The 12716-nt window shown below is 37.6% G+C and overlaps 1 protein-coding gene across 2 annotated transcripts in view; it reads left to right on the top strand.

Annotated features, from left to right (window-relative positions):
* The first annotated feature begins 871 nt into the window (after nucleotides 1–871).
* The window catches only part of pcdh15b (protocadherin-related 15b), a 202743-nt gene continuing 190898 nt past the window's right edge, over nucleotides 872–12716 (top strand). For both annotated transcript variants that reach the window (XM_064319951.1, XM_064319943.1), the window contains exon 1: nucleotides 872–1310. The gene's annotated coding sequence lies outside the window, so the exon portion shown is untranslated. The remainder of the gene's footprint in view (nucleotides 1311–12716) is intronic.

The following is a 12716-nucleotide window of genomic DNA, read 5'->3' as shown; positions in this document are numbered from 1 at the left end:
GGTGCGCTGTCTCCCTCGTCACCTGACGACGTGCCCGCTAATGCGCGACAGATGGGATGGCTCAGAAATAAGTTTACCTTGCACTCTGCTGACAACAAAAGCGGGGATAGCAAATGGGAAGTTACGCCGTTTTGTCAGGCTTCAACAGAACGCAGGGCTTCACTTTAATATCCGAATACTCAAGTGGAGCGGAATAATTAACCCTGCTTTTTTCTGAATTGTGTTCCAAGGTGAATGAAGGCGAGGTCGATTCACTTTAATTGCATTGCAAGGCTACATATTGTGGTTTACATACTGTATGAAAAAAATAATTTGTTACCCGATTCAATAAAATGATATGAAATCAAAACTGTGTTGTTCTGATTATCGGCTTCGGATCGAATCAAACCTTCGAACGGTTTACAGTTGATATTGACAGCTGTGTTTGGCAAGCCATGGACTGTTAGCGCATAGACGATGGATTGGAATTTATTTCGGGGAACGTAGTGCAAGCAGTAGCCACTCATAAAGATTTGTTAGATATCTACGGTTCTTAAATTTGAATTCGATAACTAATTTTGAAATACACCGGTTGTATTTTGCCTACATCTTGGCAGTGCAAACAGGCTGAGTATCATATAGCCTACCTTTTACAGTTCATTTTGTAGGCTAATTGGCCAATATAATATGAAAACAAATGTATCAAGCCATAAGTAGTGTAACACAGCCAGTGTATTAAACGTATTCGAATGCGGGTAAATAATAAAACCTCTTAACATTTTTTCGATGACAACGAATTGCTAAACAGTGCCGAATAAATGCCGCTGAAGGTGGCGCTGGAGTTCAAGCTAAGTCCTATCAAGGGTTAAGGTATCCGCTCTTGGTTTTCCTCTCCTTTCGTGCATGGGTTTATAGAACGCGTATTGTAAGTAGCCCTTCTTACTTGTCAGGAATAGTAAACTACATCTGCGGAACGTTCTCAACAAATCCCTTATTTGACCGCGATCTCAGAGTCCTGAACCGGGAATATCACCATTGGCCATGAATCGTAGATGAAAAACTTTACAAGTGCTTCTGAGATTTTGAGAGTAGCATATCGATGGGTTTGTGCAAACATGAACTGGCTACATTATAACAAGTGGATGGGCGCATGCATTCGACTCAAACCTGTTCTCCTGTTATAATTAAGAGAATGACGTCTGAGAGACAGAAGTAAAGGATTGTACATCAAGTCTGCCTTCATTTATTTTCTTTGAAACCAACATAATTAAAACTGTACTTCATGGTATTCGGAAGAAACTGAAATCTACATTCCAGGAGTCTATTGCAAGGTAAGAAAATATGGGTTTGTGCTGAAATATTTTGTTGTGGACACATTGTTTCTATTAACTATGCTTTCAGTTCAACCGAATATTATCATTGTACGCTGAATGTAGAGTGTAGCTCCGGTGTATAAACCTGGATGTTCAACATATATTTAAAGCACTTTGCCGAATGATAACCTTTGGTATTAATTGAGAATTACACGGAGTGCATTTTAGAATATTGTAAAATTGAACATATTTAGTTCAGTGACATCAGTGTGTGATTTGCATCCACGTTTTGTCAAATATAACCAATACGCGCGTGCTGAAAGACTACCACACACATTAGAGGAATTGCTGCGGTGCGCAGTAGGGTATCATGTTACTTACTATTGAACTCGGATGCATGGCTGAAGCTGCGTGGCTTTATTCCACGTTTAACTTTTCAATTAGGATTGCGTAGGCTATGCTTTGCGAAATAACATTTTATGCTAAGGTGAAATATTAGAAAAAGCCTCATCAAAAGATGGTTTCCAGTCTTAAGGATCGGGGAGGCTTTTTTATCATCGGGGAGTCTTAGGAAAGCACCGATACCCTGTGGATTCATGTCAGTATTGCCATGAAATGAGGCAACTGATATAGTATGTAAATGTATGTTGGTCTTTCGTCTGCACTGCTAGAGTTTGCATTACAAAAGTAGTCAGTATTGAACACAAGTGTCTCACGTATCCAGATTAATTGCTTTTCTTATCACCGGTGCATTGTTCTGTAATCCATACAAAGAACAATCTTCAGTGTACATTGAACTATGAGTACTTTTAAGTCTAGAAGAGTACCCTACCAAAACATCCCTATCAGACTCTTGAGTTTATTTAACATTAGTTCTTTTTCTGTGATGATGAGAACTCACAGATCACAAAATACAGATGAAAGCTAGTCATTTTAAATCGTTCATAGCAAAGATTAAAAAAAACTTAACTTGCCTCTTTCCTATTGATTTGTAGGAAAGGTACTGGAAGCAAGTAATAATCATATTATTTGTTTAATATTCTTATGGCTACATGCATGCTCTCTTAGTTTCAAGGAACTCAGAGGCCATGTTTCACAACAATACAAAAAGTTAGTGTTTGCGTAGGACATGACAATGCGGGGGAAACCAACCATTATTGAGTCTGATAAGAAGCAGAACGTTTTTTAGAGTGGTTACTCAGGTCAGGAAGGTAGTATGGTTTTCATTTTGTGTTATAAAAGGTAATATTTTGCCTTCCAGTACAAATACATAATTTTGCTATTGGCCGTATTAATGTGCTGTGCGGCTGGGCTGTGACAAAAATGCTTAATGATCGAGGTGTCTCTGACGCCTGAGCTAAACGGTCCATTTGAATGCATGACACCGTGGTTCAGCTGAGTGAGATGTGGGAGACCATTTGTACATACTTTCAGCTGAGCACAACTAATTTCTCAGATGGCAGTGTTCAAAAATTGGGAAATTTTGCAACACAGTGGGATGACTTTGGCTAGTCAACAAGCAAGCGAATGCCAGTGGTAAAGTTTGTTCGTTTAGGGCTATTTATTCCATTAGGTAATCTCTTTGTCTCAAATGAAACATAGACTGATCACATCTAATATAATATAATAGCTGTCAGTGTTGGTGATTGCTCTTGCTATTGAGCCATCATCATTTAACTAAATTCAAGTCATGTTCACATCACGTCTCTGACATTTCTGAAGACTTTGCAGTACACTAATGTGAAGTGCTCTAGACGATTTCTGAAATGCAGGCAATAAATACTTTGATTGATAATTGTGATCAAGGATTATACACAACCGACTTTCTGCTTCATCTGTATTTCTTTTTTTTGATATATTCAAATATCAGCGCTGTAATTACATTGTCATTCTTCAAGCCAATCATCTTGCATGACCCGATATAACATCATTGTTCACGCTCACCTGTTTATCATTGAATCCCTGATGATCCAGGATGTAATTGATCCACAGGCCTGTCTTTCCACTGTATGTTTATCTTAACTCTGAAGTTCAGGACAGATGATTAGTGGCAACGCAATGAAGATGCTCAGTTACAAGCATTGTTATTTTGAAAATAAAGCGCCTGAGAATTTCAACAGTGTGTGGGTGCTTTCTGTTTTCCTCCGCTTCAATAACTTTTTATTAACCTTTGCCAGTGGATATGACTGTATGCATGCTCTGATTTTCCTGCTGTGATAAATATTTCTTGGCATATTTTAGAATGGATGTGTCATGTTCCTCCACTAGCTGCCGTTCATGCTAACTTGTGCTGTTGCTTTAACTTCTGTCATTGACCTGACATTTTGATCATCCTAATCCATTCACATGTGATCTGAAAGCATGCCTCACTGTACTGATTAACAGAGGTTGGCCATTATAATTTAGGAAAGTAGAATATTAGCAACATATCTCTTTGAAAATTAAGCTTATATTTTCTGAGAGGGAAAGCCTTCATTATTATAAATCACAGTTGCAGTAACTGAAACGATTTAAGAGCATTCATACTAATTTGCCATATGCAATGTAAAGTAAAGTTGACTTGATCAGTTGGCCTAGTCCATGGCGATATTTGTATGTGAGCATGTGATTCCTATAAGTTCTTTTTGCTTCAGACTTTAAAGTGAGGGCAAACTGCTTGTTTGACTTTAGGTTGACTTAAAGAATGAGAATAAGGCATATCTCTTCTTCTGGATGGAAAATAAGACGAAATCCCGAATCTCTGAGTGCTTGGAATAATAGAAGTCTATGCATGCCCCTCTTAGCCATGAAACAATGGACGCAACCGAAAAATAGCATTTGGAGTATACAGGGAATACTCCCTGAATACTCCAAGGTTTAGTATTGCATGAGGGACAAACAGAACTGTGGTCTGCTACATATGGATAGTAGTAGTTATTCTGCCTGAATGTTAAATATTACCAAAAAAGTATGAAACATTTTCATATATATTTTTTTTTTTGGAGAAGAAGAATAATGAATACAACCTGGAGACTCAATAAAATTCCCAGTAATGAAGTCTGATTGCTTTATTGTGCATGTGCAATACAGAAATAAATTTGTTAAGAGAAATAATTGGAAAAAAGTATCCTTCTATTTGAAATCACTTCTTTTTTGGGGGGAAAGATACAGTAGAGGTTCACTGAGAAAGGGGACATTGCTACAAAATATTTTCCTGTTTCACAGCAAAAAGGTGTCTTTGGAGTACGGCTGACCGGCCAGTAATCTAATATATCTGAGCAGTCTGTCGCAGAGATCTACTTTTAGAAATGCTTGGGCCTCAGCAATCAGAGCTGACCTCAGGTTAAGGAGTAAAATCCTTTTAACCTGCGGATGCTGTGGGGGATTAAGTGGGTGTTTGAATGAGGAACATTCCACCTTGGCATGAAGAGTATCTTCATCATGGCACATTCTAGCAGATGAGTCAATTTGCATTCAGTTCGAATGGCATCTATGCATTCAGCTCCTGAAGTATTGCTTAAGAAATTGTTTTGAAAATGACTGCTCTGGACTGAACTGTGGTTTTTAAAATTCATCTGGCGCATCTGTCATCCTCTGTGGTTTTCCGCTGCCCTGCCTGCATGTGTATATGAATGCATCCGTGCCTTAGCCTGGATGGGAGGGTTGAAGGTTTTGCGCAAGTAAATCAAAAGCCGTCATTTCAGCAGTGCGTTCAGTCTGTGCCTCAGCCATACAATAAGCATGTCAGAAACACTTTACTCAAAGTGGCTTTTACGAAGATTTCATTGTGCCTTTATTGGCTGTACATTCATGTTTGCACATAAACATTATGTCCAGCTTTTAAGAACTGATATAATGTTGTGAAGCATATAGTGATAAGCAATATTACACGGCAGCCATTCTGTTGAATCTAAACCTCAGTCATATTGATCCTTACCCTCAAAGTGAAGTAGTCACAACAAAGTTTCTGCAAGTACACTATGCCATGATCAAAGGAAATTACAGAAAAGATGAGGAAAAAAAGTTGTTATATATCAGTCCGTAAAGGTTTACAAATGCATTTCTACGGCTCTGGGACTCCACCAAACCACAGTAAGAGCCATTATCTCCAAAAGGAGAACACTTGGAACAGTGGTTAATCTTCTCAGTAGTGGCCGGCCTGCCAAAATTTCTCCAAAGGCGCAGTGACAACTCATCCAGGAAGTCAGAAAAGATCCAAGGCAACCATCCAAAGAACTGCAGGCCACTCTATCCTCAGCAAAGGTCAGTGTTCATGACTCCACAATAAGAAAGAGACTGGACTGGGATTCTTGGGAGAATACCGAGGTGAAAACCACTGCTAACCAAGAGAAACATCAATGCTTGTCTCACACTTGCAGAACAGCACCTGGATGATAGCCTTTTGGAATAATGTTCTATGGACAGATTAGTCAAAAGTGGGTCTCATTATGTCTGGTGTAAAGCAAATACAGCATTTCACAATAAGAACATCATACCAGCATGGTTGTGGTAGTGTGATGGTGTGGGGATGCTTTGCTGCCTTGGCACCTGGATGGCCATTATTGAAGGAAACATGAATTCTGCACTGTACCAGATAATTCTTAAGGAGAATGTCCAGTCAGCTGTCCATGAGTTGAAGCTGATGGGTAATTGGGTTGCTCAGCAAGATAATGATCCAAAACCGAAAAGCTAGTCCTCATCTTATTAGATGAGTGTGACTAGTTTGTGTAAATGCTACTAAAACTAGTCATATTTGTAAATTCTACTCAGTGTAATCGCAATAGGTACTAGTAACATGAAAAGAATAGGTTGAGATAACCAGTTTAAATTACTTTAGACTAAGAGCCATTTTATGCTCGATCTATGTACTTCAAATCTGTTGGATTCCTGTGATTTTTATTATATTTAATGAAACTATTCTTTTTTTAGTTGGAGTTACCTACATTCTAAAAAATTATTCAGTGGCCTTGTAAAGGTGACAATAATAAACACTGTCTCAATAAAATTACTCAATATCACTGAAGTGATTGTTTGAGTTGGTCATACCTAAATAAATGGCTATTATTCCAACAAGTAAATTTGTCATGAAATTAAATTACATTCATGCAAATCATTCATTTTTTTTCAAGTGAAGGGTTGCCATTGTAGTCATTCCTTGTTTGATATTACTCTGGAGCAGCTAATATTTTCAAATTCAGACTGAAAGGATTTGAGATCAAGGCCACCTGAAGATATTGGGATTCGTATTCTGCTGTGCTGTATTGGCCATCTATTGTCGTTAGCGGATGTTTGGAATCGTATTTGATGAATGCCTGATAGGAAGCAGGCTCAAAATGTTTTGCAAAACACTAAGAAACCGAAACTGTTTCTGTCTGTGAAAACATACTTGCCAGTCTATACTACACCTGACTACAATCTGCAGTGTGGCATTTTGGAATGCAAGTTATGTAATGGGCCTGTAATGTGTCTTTGTTTTGCAAGTGAGTGCTATGTGGGAGGTGCTCAATCTAACAACCATGGTAGCTTTGTTCTTAAAGCGAAAACTCTCTCAAAAATGAAAATATAAGTATTTTTAGCATACGATAATGCAATGCTGTGTCATGTACTGCTTTATACGATAGTGCTCTTAAGTTAGAAACTACTCCCAGGGAGATACTGTGGTTGGGAAGAACACCACTCCAGTATAACAAGAAAAGTATATTTATATCAGCAATCTATTCCTGCTAGCTTTTTGATCTTAAAATCAGTTACCGTACACCACGTCAGTGTACAGGCTCTGCGTATCAGTATGTTCCTGTCTTTTAAATTTCATTTTGAATGTTGTACACAGCTCATTTATATTTTGTTCCTTTGCCTCAAGCTTCCAGAATGTATTGCTGGTTTTGCCTATGATGTCTATGACATGCCTATGAGGCTATGCTGTTGAAACCGTGATACATCGTCAAGCATGACCTAACTGTTAAACGCTCAGTTTAATGCATATGAAAATGCATCAAGACACTTTGATTTTGTTACTATCGCAATAAACACAAGGAACAACACGTATGCGTGTAGAAAAATAAACATTTTTTCCTTGTTGAAATATCAACAAGGAAAAAATGTTTATTCTTTTTTAAAGTCAGATAATCGGAGTGGTTAGATTAAATGTCCCCCAGGAGTGAGGTGAAACTGAGGGTTTCAACATGAACTTGGAGAGCTGATATGATGTCAAAGAGTTCAACAGCAAAACAAATGCTAAAGTATAACTGTAATAGCAGAAAAACCTATATTGGACCCTTGTTGGGAAATGTACTGATTTTTTTAGTTTAATTGATTAGCAGGACTCTAGGTTCCAATAAATGTTTTCTCATCCTTTAAATGCAAATAAATTGTAGGTCTTTCACCTTAGAAAGGCTTAAAGGCCAGGCACAACATCAGATGTTTTGCAAAGAATACTGCCTTCCAAAAGATTAATTGCAAGTGGAGGGAAATTATTTATCTGCATCGAGGCTGTGACATTGCAATGCTCTTCCTGATTCCGGGTCGTAAAAGGGAAGGATTCCATAGGCCTAAAGCTTTAGGAAGAAATAAATATTTTTTTACTGAGTCATGCACATTAAGGAGCAGAGCTGAGGGCTGCCATGTTCTTTGTCAAGGCTAATCCTTTCCAACAAAAACACTTGGGGATTAAAAAGGAAACTGTCGACAGAAACTTGGAACAGTGTTTCAGAAATATAGCTGATTGATAACTTTTTCTGGCTGTAAAATAAAAGTCAAGCGTACAATTATTTTATGTCATAGATGTACAGAACATGAAATTACTGGGTTATCTAGTGGGATATTCACCATGCATGTCTACAAACAATTGGTTTTGCTACCATTGGTGAAATTAGTATACTCTCCAGCTGAATACTGTAAAGTCGTGTTTTGTCCACCCCGCAAACTACTTTTAACGGATACTGGTTGCAGTGATATGATGTCCTTGTAGCATAGAAGAAATCACATTTGCAGGTAGAAGAGTATTGTAAAAAATAATAATTAAAAAAAAATTATTGTGCATGCCACACAGTTAGAGACTGGTCCCACATCTGTAAACAGTACTTACTACGGTGAGCAGGTCATCCATTTGTGAGCAGGTGCAAGAGTGCTTCACCATTTGAAAGGTATTCAGAGACACCCAGAAATAAAAGTTTGGAAAGCTATATTGCATACTATACTGTACTAACAGTAAAGGCTTTGTAAAGGCTGCACTAAAGAAAAGATTGTTTCCAAAACCAATGAAAATTAGAAAATGTATCATCCTAAGAAAATGAGAGGCTAATAAGTACCATATTTCAGCAATAATAATATAATGAAGGGATTTGTGTGTATCAATATGTAAGTTTGTACTTAGACAGGGAGTGTTGCCAGATTCAAATGCTTTATGAATCAGAAATCCATGAATGGCGAAGGCCTTCTGTATTGCATTTGTGTGCAGTACAGGTCTGAGCAGGTATTACAGCTGTGGTAAAGGCATTTTTATTTGAGGGAGATTCTGACATTTGTGGGAAGCTATTAATCTGGTGTGAGTTTCATGCACGAATGGACTGTGAATGGCGTGGACAAGTGACAGTGTGCCATTAGGTTTGACTCAGAAATGAAGTGAAAAGTGACAACTGTTCATTATTGTCAGTGTATGAAAAAAAATCATTGATAAATGAAAAAGGAATCTGTTAAGACTTCAGATGGCTTGCTGTACGTATTTGACTTTCATTTCTTTTTCTGATTTGTATCTACGCACAGTCTTGTTGAGGCTTAGTCGAGGAGAAGAAGTAAAGAAAGTAAACTGAAGGCATAATCAAATGCTGCCAGTACCTTCAGCTAGATCATAAGCATTGTATGTGTCCACTTCAAAGGCGATATATTTTTAAAAATATTGATTTGGTTGTGCTGTAAAATGTATTTTTATGGAGCCCATGCTAACACCTATACTTTGGTTTTCTATATTTGTTTAAAGTACCGTATTGCAGTGATCAAGGTCAACTATGTGATCATCAAGCCATCCTAAATGCGTAGAATGTTTTTAATTCTGAGCCAAAGTCTGCTGTGAAACTGTGTTGTGGACATTGTAAAATTGTGAACATAAATAATGTGCACGGTGAGCCTTGGAAACGTGCTGTTGCGAGTGCGCTAAGATTATTGTGAGTCTGAAGTGAGTACAACAGTCCATGCCCCCACCACCCCCATCACCACAATAAATATTAGACTTTTGTACTAACATTTAAAATCTCTAAGTAGTATTTTTTGTGCGCGCCATTCAATTATAGTACAAAGTACAAATGTGGCAATAATTGATATGATGGTCCCATCAAATTTTACTACCAGTTCTTCCTGCAGCTCTAAGAAAATGTCTTAATACAAAATGAATTTCTCTTTAGAGGGATTGCTAAGGGTAGCACTATATAAACACAATTTTTAAATGTCCTTCCAAGGTTGGTCATTTTAATGTACACTGCCTTCTCAACAGAATGGGGTCTGGGGTTTTTATGTGGCTTAGCGTAAAAGAGTCAGCCAGATGCAAAAAAAGGAGGAAATTTTCAAATTCATCTGCTTTGTTTCTCCAACAATAAATTACAGAAAGCTGGGGCTCTTCCAAACTTGGACACAGAACTGTGAAATGTTAATTAAATTTTCATGCCCATGCCTTTGAAGGGAAGCATATTCATCTTGGTTTGGTCAGTGGCCTACCTGGAGCAAAGACAGCTTCACACCGATTGTATAAAACAGAATATGCTTTGCCATGTGTGGATGAGATCAGCTTTGGCACAATTAAAACATTTTGCACAGGAAAAAAAGTGCACTTTCAGTACTTTTGTATGATCATGTGTTTAGTTATCCACATTTTTTTCCCAATCAGTTGTCAGGTAGGTGTGACTTAAAATATTGTTTTGTGAAGAATCTGCCTGTCTTTACAAACTGTAATGTATTTAGTCGTGTGATGTGGCCAATATCTACATGTCTTCTCAGTGCTCCATGTGCAGATGTTTGCAGAATTGAAGGTAGATTCAAAGGAAAACGCATCTTGATATATTGATATGGAGCAATCTTTTCCTTGATGCAGGGGCCTGGTGGGTCAATCAAACACAATATATCATACTAAAATATGTGAGACAGTTTTCTCAAGATTTCACCGGGTTGCCTGATGAATCGATTACGGAAGATGGAAGAGTGGAGGGGCCTGCTGAAAGAGGACTAATGAAGTGTTTATGCGCTGCACACTGCTCAGTACACCCTGCCTCACACGAGCCAAGGGGTGGCATCGGGGCATAGTGCAGGGGTGCTCGAAACGGGGGTCTGGGGTCCCCCAGGCAGTCCATTTAGACGTTTAACTGTAATTCCATTGTCATTTATTGCATATTTATTTTGTACATACTCAATGCAATGGCGTACAAAATTCGCGCAAATGAACGAAACGAAATTAAACCGAAACATCTGGGTGGTCGGAGTTGGAGGGAGGAAAGTGTTAAGCCTGTTTGAAAATAAAAACAAGCTGGATTCAGAACACAATAGTAATTTTTTTTTCAAGAGGACTCAAATATGCTACTGAGTGGCACTAGACTGATTAATAGCTACTTGAAAGCATCATTGGAGGGTGTATGGGCAGTTTTAATGCCAATTTGTCATTCTGTGGAAATACTCTCAACAGTAATGGAATACTTGTGAATGCAATACATACAATAGCTTTGTAATGTATCTGGTTTTTATAATGCATTCTCTGTTGTTGTTGTATTTTCTCAAGTGGACTGAATCAACACATAGTCAGTTTCAAGAAAGGAATCTTTCTGAGCTCAAGCCCCAGTGCAGTTCTAAACCACTATGTTCAGTTTTGATGTTATATGCACATTTGGAAAAAAAGGACATTTTTTGCTCCGTGGTCAGTTATCTTTTCAGACATTACCTCTGAGCAATTATCTGTGGTTCCATTAACTCGGAAGACAAGTGGATATATGTTACTAAGATATACCTTAAGCAATAGGTACATTGATCTGCAGAGCAGGTACAGTAATGCTTCTTTGCTTTTGTTGGAGGAGAATGATTTATTGCTATCATGCTCTAAGATTGGAATATCAGGTCATAGTTGGACTTTACTATAATGAACTATTCTCTGTTATTTTCAAAATCATAGAACAAATCATGGAACAAATTTTTATTTATTTTTATTTACAATGACATTAAGAGCTACAGTTGGATTTTATGTCATAGCTTCTGTTTGAAATTGCTGTAAAGTTTGATCATAGAGTATGAGCTATATATATATATATATATATATATATATATATATATATATATATATATATATATATATATATATATATATGATTTAAAAAATCAGTGTTTTGTGTGTTTTGCTTATTCAGGCAGGAAGAAAAAAGAGGGTATCATACAGAGAAGGGATCACCAGTCAGAAAATACCATGGCAGGGATCCAACCCCCACCTGCTTATATGGCTCCAGAGTTGGCCCCCCTACAGACTGTGCCACATGTCTTGCCAAAATAATAGAATTTCCATACAAAGAAAAGGGTTCTATATTTTATTACTCATAATGTATCCCTTTAAATCATGTGAGAATATATTATGGAATGAAAACAAACAATGGAGTCTTCAGATAGGTCCCCACCCTGCTGAGCATGTGTTGTATAGATTTTGGAATAAGGCTTTTAATACTTGTCAGCTCATACTTGTTTCTATTGAAATGTGGTCACCTTTTCTGACAAGTTCATTGCTTGAATATTTTTCATTTTGCATTGATGACATTTTTATTTTGCTTCCTAAGCAGTATTGAATGAGTGCCATGGGGTTCTGTAGCATCCAACCACGCATTGAATATAATGGAATAAAGGCAGTTTGGGAAATGTATTTTATACTTGGAGTGGCCATTCAGCCTCTCTTTGCAAGGTATCCTGCAGCTGTGCCAAATGGAAATATTGCATCTCTTTATTAATTTAACAACATTGCATTTTTACGTGGCCAACGAGATAAATCTTTTGTGCGGGGGCTGTATCAAATAGATAGTAACACATTTAATTCTATAAAAATCCATTTGCTGTCATCACAAGTAAAATCATTTTAAAGGGTGGAAACAAAATCATGGCGGTGTTCTGTCAACTGCCATTATTGTTTACTGTAATATAATAACCCCGTATTTTATTGCATAGAGCTGGGGTGTGTGTTGAGTGTACGATATAATGCATGGAACATCAGCGGACTCTCCAGTGCATCTTACACTCTCAGACATTTTAAGGCGAGATTTATTTTCCCTAAGCTGAATCAATTATTTTCTTAGCAGGCAGACTTAATGTCTGAATAAGACGCTATTAAATATTGGCAGCTCAACAAACCCTCTGAATTCCCACTCTTGTTTCCAAGTAGTTAGCCTAACCTAACCTGCAGGTATCTGCCGCTGCCTCTTCTAATAACTGATAACG

This window comes from Anguilla rostrata, chromosome 2 (genome assembly GCF_018555375.3).
Source record: "Anguilla rostrata isolate EN2019 chromosome 2, ASM1855537v3, whole genome shotgun sequence".
NCBI classification, from domain to species: Eukaryota; Metazoa; Chordata; class Actinopteri; order Anguilliformes; family Anguillidae; genus Anguilla; species Anguilla rostrata.
The sequence above is the reverse complement of the archived record's forward strand: the minus strand, read 5'-3'. Positions and strand labels throughout refer to the sequence as shown.